This window comes from Bidens hawaiensis, unplaced genomic scaffold (genome assembly GCF_021521415.1).
Source record: "Bidens hawaiensis isolate Kalapana, Puna unplaced genomic scaffold, B.hawaiensis_p1.1 tig00021184_1, whole genome shotgun sequence".
NCBI lineage: Eukaryota > Viridiplantae > Streptophyta > Magnoliopsida > Asterales > Asteraceae > Bidens > Bidens hawaiensis.
The window spans coordinates 175,436-184,026 of NW_027493277.1; the positions used below are offsets into that span (position 1 = coordinate 175,436).

General features: G+C 35.6%; 1 pseudogene; it reads left to right on the forward strand.

The window, feature by feature from the left end:
* Positions 1–3,970: 3,970 nt before the first annotated feature.
* Positions 3,971–6,064, forward strand: LOC143562943 (zinc finger CCCH domain-containing protein 29 pseudogene; annotated as a pseudogene).
* The last annotated feature ends 2,527 nt before the right edge of the window (positions 6,065–8,591 follow it).

The following is an 8,591-nucleotide window of genomic DNA, read 5'->3' on the forward strand; positions in this document are numbered from 1 at the left end:
TCTAGTACTGTTTGTCACTATTAGCCGCTGCCTACTCACCAACTCTTGTCGTGGCACGCACATAGCCTGCAGTTGGTGGAAAAGGAATAGTACACAGCCGGCCTGGTCACTATCAGCCGCTGCCTACCCACCAACCAGCATGGCACGTGCGTAGCCCGTAGTTGGTAGAACAGGAATATTATACAGCTGGCTGTACCTGCTTGGAAACCTACCTTCGGCTATAAATACTCCAACACCTTGGAACGGTAGGGGCATCTGGTATTTTACCTTCACTAGCTATTTCTCTCAATATACACTTATATTTGGAGCAATCTAGTCTGATTCTCACGCCGGAGGGTGGTCACAAGGAGGAACCCCCCCTTCTCAGTGACGAGCTCACGGTGTCTGTTTTGCATGTCATCTGAAGAACATCCTTCTTTGCCGGACCTAACCCTCGTGGGAAATATTACTTAACCCCCAGATTATCCATAATCTACTCGGGGTCGATTAGTGTTTCTTCATTCTTCTTCTTCTTCTTCTTCCATGTAACTTAATTCCCTCTGTTTTATTACTTTTGATAGCATATGTTAGTACAATCGACCAATATGCGCCTTTTGTGTTTGTGTGTGTAATTCAGGAACACGAACACACGATACCATTAATCTATGCAACTATAATCAGATAGCTATCAAGTTATTTACCTATATGTTATTGAGTTTTTTTTGTATGTTATTTAGTTTTTTTTTCATGGCTCGTAGACGATTTGATGATGTGTTTTTTGGTTTAACAAGTTTTTTTTATATAGTGTTTTCCAAGTGAGAAGGTGAAACTATTTCTTGTTTTTACTCTATAAAATAAGCGCAATTACAATTTTTGAACCCAAAATCTAAAAGGAAAATTCCCAAATATATGTATTTTTACCATTCAAGTAAACGAAATGTCCACAATCAACCAAAATTTTAAGAATGTACATGATTAATATTGTTGCCCGCCTTATTTTATGTTAGACGATTTTTTTATCAGTCAATGATTGATCGCCACTTCTCCCTTTAAACTTACGGGATGACATTAAATTATAGAGTGGCTTTAATACAGAACAACTTTTATAGACTTTATGAAAGATTTGGCAACTTTATAATACATATGACGACTTTGTAAAAACACGTGACGCCTTTATAAAATTTAGGACGATTTTATAAAAAAGAGGACAACTTTAAAATGCACATATGGTGATCAATCGTTAGCTTGATAATAAATATAGAGACTTTATAAAAGAAAGAATGACTTTATAAATAGAAGGAGACTTTATAAATAGAAGGAGACTTTATAAAAAATACGATCGGCTTTATAAAATATAGAGCGGTTTTATAAAAGAGATGACAACATTGTATACATGTGTCCTTTTACATGAATGATAATAAGAATGAACCTTTTTTTGGGATTTTTCCAAATTTAAACTGTAAGTGCTAAGCAAATTTTAGTTGTTCAATGATCCTTGAAAAGCATGAAAATATGATCAGAGCATCCACAATAACAACTTTTAGTGCTCATTTTTCAAAAATGTTTTTGAACAAAAACCTTAAAAAATGGATGATGTGTGTATGTGGTTGGGCCGGATAGGGGTGTGTTTTGAATTTCTTATTTGGTGAGCTCTGAATATTTTAAATAATGATGTGATAAATGACTAAATATATATTTTTTGGTGTTTTTATGACTCTTTAACGTGGATACTATCTTTTAGTATTTAGTAATGACTAACGACTAATGGAAATCTAAAATAGATTTCAAAACCTTATTAAATCATTAATGAATCGAGTATTCTAGTTTCAGTTATAGGAAATGATGAATTCGGAATGTCTTTATTCAGTTTGTGATCCATAAAGAGTTTAACAGAATTTTTAATGCCGGTTAATAAAAAAACACATCTAAACACGTACAATTGAAGGAACATAGAAATCATATGTAATTCCCATAAATAAAACATCAAACTTAGAATATTAACTAAAGTATCATACCACCATTCGTGTAGCTGGACCAAACCGATAAACACTCTCCAGTTAAGAAAGTTTAATCAAAAGTAAAAGTCCACTCGTTTATTTTGAAAGTGTAAGGAAAGTGAACTTATTAATCACTATTAAAAGAGTGATCCGGGCCACAGTTGGGAATGGTCGCCAAGTTCGGTTTTGGATGGATTTGTGGTTGGGTTCGGCGCCGATTATGGACAAGTATCCGTCCTTATATGCGGTAGAAAAACATAAAAATGTCTTGTTAGCAGATTGGTTGGTGGTCACTGGATCCTCTCGTCGCATTGTGTGGGATTGGCTTAGAGCTCCTTGCTCCCAACAGGAGGTGATCGAGAAGCAAGAGTTGGAAGATCTCCTTCAAGGGGTGGTGATGGTTGACCGTGAAGATTCATGGTCTTGGGCGGTTGGTAGCTGCAAAGAGTTTGAGGTTTCGTCGACTAAAAGATGGATGGTGCGGTCCGTTGTGGATGCTGGGAGTTTCGGTTTTCAATGGAGCGATTGGGTTCCGAAAAAATGTATTATTTTTATGTGGAGGGCCGTTCTGGATAGTCTGCCAACCAAGGAGGCTTTAGCTAGACGTCATTTGCATTGTGATGATCATAGTTGCGCTTTATGTGAGAGTAATGAGGAATCGCTCGAGCACTTGTTAACCGGGTGTTTCATTTCTATGGCCGTTTGGAATGCGATTGGTTCATGGTGCAACATCCCTAGATCTTTTGTTTTCCATGTCAATGATTTGGTGGAAGTGCATAAGGTTTGTGGTGCGACGAGGAACAAGAGATTGATTATTCATGGCATTGTCATCATTACTTGTTGGAGGATTTGGCGGGCTAGGAATGAAAAGATTTTTTCGGGCAAGAACACTAAGGTAGTAGAAATGGTTGCGGATATAAAATCTTTGGGTTTTCTTTGATACAAAAATAAATCTAAGATAGGGGTAGTGAATTGGAAAAGATGGTGTTTATTTGATGTAACGTGATTGTTGTTTTTGGTTTTTGGATTTCGGCGTCTTTCTCCGTCTTGGGGAGAGTCGTTGGTTGTGTTTGTTTTTAATGAAAGTCAATTTTCAAAAAAAAATTAATCACTATTAAAACACAATATAATAAAACATATAATATATTCAAAAATACAATTAAAACATGTGGAAGGATAAGACCGAGTAAACCGTAACAAGACCGCGTCTCGCGTGCACCCCCTCGCTACAACCTCTACCCCACGCGACTGACACGCGCAAAACACAAGCGCGTGAGATTCCAATTCATTTCAAGCTCATACTCCACTGGACAAAGCCGTTGAAAGCCAGTCAGATATTAGTTGATTACAACAGGCTCCACATCCCAATTTCTTTTGAATCTGAATCTCAATCTCAATTTGCATTTGCATTTGCATTTGCATTTGCATTTCGTGTGCTTTTCAAAAGGTGTTCCCCACCATTGTTGAATACTTTGACTTGTAACATAGAAACAAAGAAGCACCTTCCTCTTTATTTCCATCATCATATAAATAAACCTTCACCCCCAACTCTTATTCTTCATCAATTCAATTCATCATCTTCAAGGTATTTTTTCTTCATCTTATTATTTTTGCTACACAATTAATATCTATAGGTTTTGTTATATAACATTAATATTAATACTTGTTTGTTTATCTTATTATTTTTGCTACACAACATTAATTTAAATAATTGTTTGTTCATCTTATTATTTTTTGCTACATGCTATCTATTTAATAGGGTTTGTTTACATAATATTGATATTAATAGGGTTTTTGTTCATCTTATTTTCTAGATTTACATAATATTAATAGGATTTGTTACATCATATTAATATTAATAGTTGTTTGCTCATCTAATTTTTTCTTTACATAATAATAATAATAATAATAGTAATAGAATTTGTTACATAATATTAATACTAATAATTGTTTGTTCATATTATTATTTGATTTACATAATATTAATATTATTTGTTTGATTAATGTAGGATTTCATATGTGTAAAGTTAAGATCATGGGTAAATATTACTCTGCCAATGATGGAGACAAGATTCAAGAAAAGTACAACGGATTATTCTTAAAATGCTCAAACTTACTAGAATTAGCAGCTGCCGATGATGTTTCTGGCTTTGTGCACATGGTGCAAGATGAGCTTATGAGTCTAGATGACGTCAGCTTTTGGTACGGAAGAAGAAATGGAAAGATGGGGTTACAAGAAAGAACCCCTCTTATGATTGCTTCCATTTATGGAAGTATTGATGTTTTGAAATACATAATTAGTACAAACAAGGTGGATGTTAACAAGTTGTCCGATTCCGATTGCGCCACCGCCCTCCACTGCGCTGCCGCGGGCGGCTCCCCGATGGCGGTTGAGGCGGTTAAGCTTTTACTTGAAGCTTCCGCAGATGTTAACTTGACCGACGATAACGGGAACAAACCGGGCGATTTGATCGCTCGCGGGATCAAATCGTCGGCTCGGAGAGCGTTGGAGATGTTGTTATCGGGTGTTTCGGTTGAGGAAGGGGTCGATGAAGAACGAATTGATGAAAAGGAGGTTGTTTCGGTGAAAAAGGAGTACCCGGTTGATGTGTCGATGCCAGATATTAATAATGGCGTCTATGGATCCGATGAGTTTCGGATGTATACGTTTAAGGTGAAGCCGTGTTCGCGAGCTTACACTCACGATTGGACCGAGTGTCCTTTTGTTCATCCGGGCGAGAACGCACGTAGACGTGATCTTAGAAAGATCAACTATAGCTGCGTTCCCTGCCCGGATTTCCGTAAAGGGAGCTGCACGAAAGGAGATTCGTGCGAATATGCACATGGTGTGTTTGAATCTTGGCTTCACCCCGCTCAATACCGAACTCGGTTGTGTAAGGATGAGACCGGCTGTGCGCGAAAAGTGTGTTTTTTCGCGCACAGAGTGGAAGAGCTCCGGCCTGTTTACGCGTCGACAGGCTCTGGCCTGCCGTCGCCTAAATCCGGGCTGGTTGCTGTTACTTCCATGGAATTGGGCTCGATGAGCCCATTAGCCCTCGGGTCAACTCCCCCGATGTCGCCTCCGGGGTCCCCGATGTGGCAGAAGACGGCGGTGAATCATTTGGCACCGCCGACTCTTCAACTTCCAGGGAGTCGGTTGAAGACCTCGGTCAACGCTAGAGATTTGGAGATGGATATGGAGTTGCTCGGGTTGGAGAGTTTACAAACTCAACAACAACAAAGACGACAAATGATCGATGACTTATCGAATAATCTTTACAACAACAACAGATTTGGGGAAATTAAGCCAAGGAATCTTGATGATGTTTTCGGGTCGCTTGATCAATCTTTACTGACTCAGTTTCATGGTTTAGCAACGCCAACTGGGCACCAACAATTCGTCCAAAGTTCGAGCCCTCTTCGGGCATCCTACCCATCACTAAACTATTCATCGTCACCCGTTAGGAAACCAAGTTACGGATTTGATTCATCGGCTGCAGTTGCACAAGCGGTCATGAATTCAAGATCTGGCTCGTTAAAACAACGTAGCCAGAGCTTCATTGACCGAGGAGTCGGAGGCACAAGCCTCCGGTCAAACCCCCAACAGCCTTCCAGTTTCTCTGAATGGGGTTCCCCAGACGGGAAACTGGACTGGGGGTTTGAAGATGCGAATAAGCTTAGGAAATCCGCATCTTTTGGATATGGCGGTGGTGCGTCGGTGAACGTCAGTAGTTCACCGGATGCGCACCGATACAGCGGCAACAACGGCAACAACGGAGAGAAGCTGCCACAATGGATGGAGCAAATGTACATAGAGCAAGAGCAGATGGTGGCATAAATGATAAATTCATTTCACCATTAAAATTATTTTCAGACTATTAATTAATATATTTTTTGATTCAGTAATATTAGATGAAGAAACTGAAAATTGTTCTTCATTAGGAGAAGTGGGAATTCTTTTAATTTTTTCTTTTTATTTTGTGTAATTTCTTCATATTTTCCCAACTGGGAATTTAATTGTGTTCCTTTTTTTTATGATTAATTCCAGAGTTTGAAGATGATAATATATAATCAATTTCCTTTATGAATACCGTTTAAGGTTGCACCAAAACCTTATCTCGTTCAATAATATTTATTTTAATTATTTTATTTTATTTTATTTTATTAATTTATGAGGGCTCATATGTTTCTTCTAAAATTATAAAATAACAAGATGTAACACAATAAAGTCAAATTAGTACGATTGCAACTATGTCCCCTTCAATTATTGATATTTGACACCTAGTTTTTGTTCTTTTTAAAATGATTAATTTATATTATAAGATATAATATAAATTATACCCAGTTTAATATTTGTAACAATCTTTACTCTTCTTTTAACTTGTAAAAAAAATTAAAAAATTACATAAATGACATAATTGAAACAATTTTAAATTTAATAACTATTACGCGGTATTTTTGAGTTTTCCTTAGTAACGATGAAATTTCAAAGTCTTTTGAATGTTAATATTATTTTTATTTGATAGGTATAACATTATATACGCTTTAAAGATTATATATGAAGTTGTCACTTAAATATCAAACACATTTAACATTTTGTATGAAAGTTCTGTTGAAAACATTAAAGAGTATAAATAACAAGATATAACATAATAGAAGTCAAATTAGGACGACTATGACTAGGTCTCAAATGATAATTGATATTTGACACCTAGTTTTTGTTTGTAAAGATTATTAAAATAGTGTCATATATAATTGATATAGGTTATTCTTCTGTTAGCTTGTATAGAAATTAGAATCATACCCAACGTTGAAATGTAATGGCCACCTTGCTAATTATACTTGATGAAATAAGTAATGATGAAATTTCAAGTGTTTTGAAAGACAATATTATTTTTTTTTCTAGACGATGAGTTGTGGCTTGGCGAGTTGAATTGTTTTAACTAAACATGACATGTGACTTGTGGTCACCGATACAGTGGAAAATCCACACCATTCAAGGGTAAGTATACTTTTGCTTGATTTGATTAGTGATAAACTGTTTTTTCTAAACTATTTCCCTCTTCTTTCGTATTTTATTCTCTTGCTATCTATCAATGTTGTAAGTTTTGTAGCTAGTAATATTTTATCGAGTCAACTTGACCTCTTGTGGGAATTCAAGAGAATTTCTCCGGTTGACCCAAATGGTGAACTTGCGACGCATCATAGATTCATCTTGCAAGTAATCCTTTGTTCCTTCTTTTCTTCTTGGTTGACCTTTTGAAATCATTTGCAATGCTTTTCTACACTCATAATTATGTCCTAAATAATATATACAAAGCAACCTCATTACACCATGTCACCATCTATAACTATAAGGCGAAAATATATGATATGCTTCAAAGTTCAAAATAATACAACCTTATGTAACTTATTGGGCTAATGTGGCCCATTGACCCACTTCATTCAAATATAGCCCAACGTAAGCAATGCACCTTAATATGGTCCATTAGGACGCATTACCACATCTACAATAAAATATTATGAAGTACATAGATGACGCTGGCTGTAATAAACTTGTGACAAATAAGTAAATAATATATTAATACACATAAATTTCATTTTCTATCAAGAACAATCCTAGTATAATAGAAAAGTAAGCACAAGTGCCCTTAATATAATAAATGACCCATTTTTATCTCAACCGGGATGCGGTAATTTTTTTTACACGATGAGATAAAATGGAAGTCATGGGTGAACGGAATTACTTCTTTGATAACATTTGCTATTGCTTATGAAAGTGAAAGTTAAAATGTTATTGATCGTATTGTTAGTATGAAGTATTGTATGTCAGTATATGTTAATTTAAACTATTAAAGTTGATTTTCATTATTACGAGAGAAAATTGCATAAATGGTTCATGTGGTTTGACCATATTGCAAGATGAGTCCCCAAATTTGAAAAATTGTAAACTTAGTCCAAACCTTGGTGAGAGAGTTGCAAATTTAGTTCCCGCTGTTAATTCCAGTTAGTTTTTAACAGAAAAGTGATATGACTTGCCATTCATGCGAGGGTAATTGTGTTCATTCAGATACGGAAGAATAATAAAATATTATTTCATACTCCAAAACTCTCTTAACATCGACTTCATCACATTGGATCAGTGCAATTGAAGGTTCGGTGCATGAACTTAAAATAAAAATAAAACGCACTATAAGTTTAATAATGAAGCATTGAAAAAAAATACTTTTTATTGTTTGTGCAAATTAAATATACAAAGAAGTTCGGATGTTCGAGTACATACTCATCTACAAGTTTTTCCGGCGATTTTGAATGTATCCAATAATATCGTTTAGCCCATATCTGAGCATAATTATCAAAGAAATGAAAGCCGTCGATATTGATCGACCAAGTACATGTGTACCTTCATGAAAACCCTGATAGCATGCCATTAGAAACCAGTGGGCTAGTTAAATTAGATTCATAAAACTGACTATAGTAAAGTTTTCATAAGGGCAAAACTGAACCAAACTGATTATATATTATTGAGTATATGCATGTTTCTTGTTGCTATGTAATATACTAATATATACAAATATCTACAAGGTTTAAAATTTTCAAACCCAAACTTATATT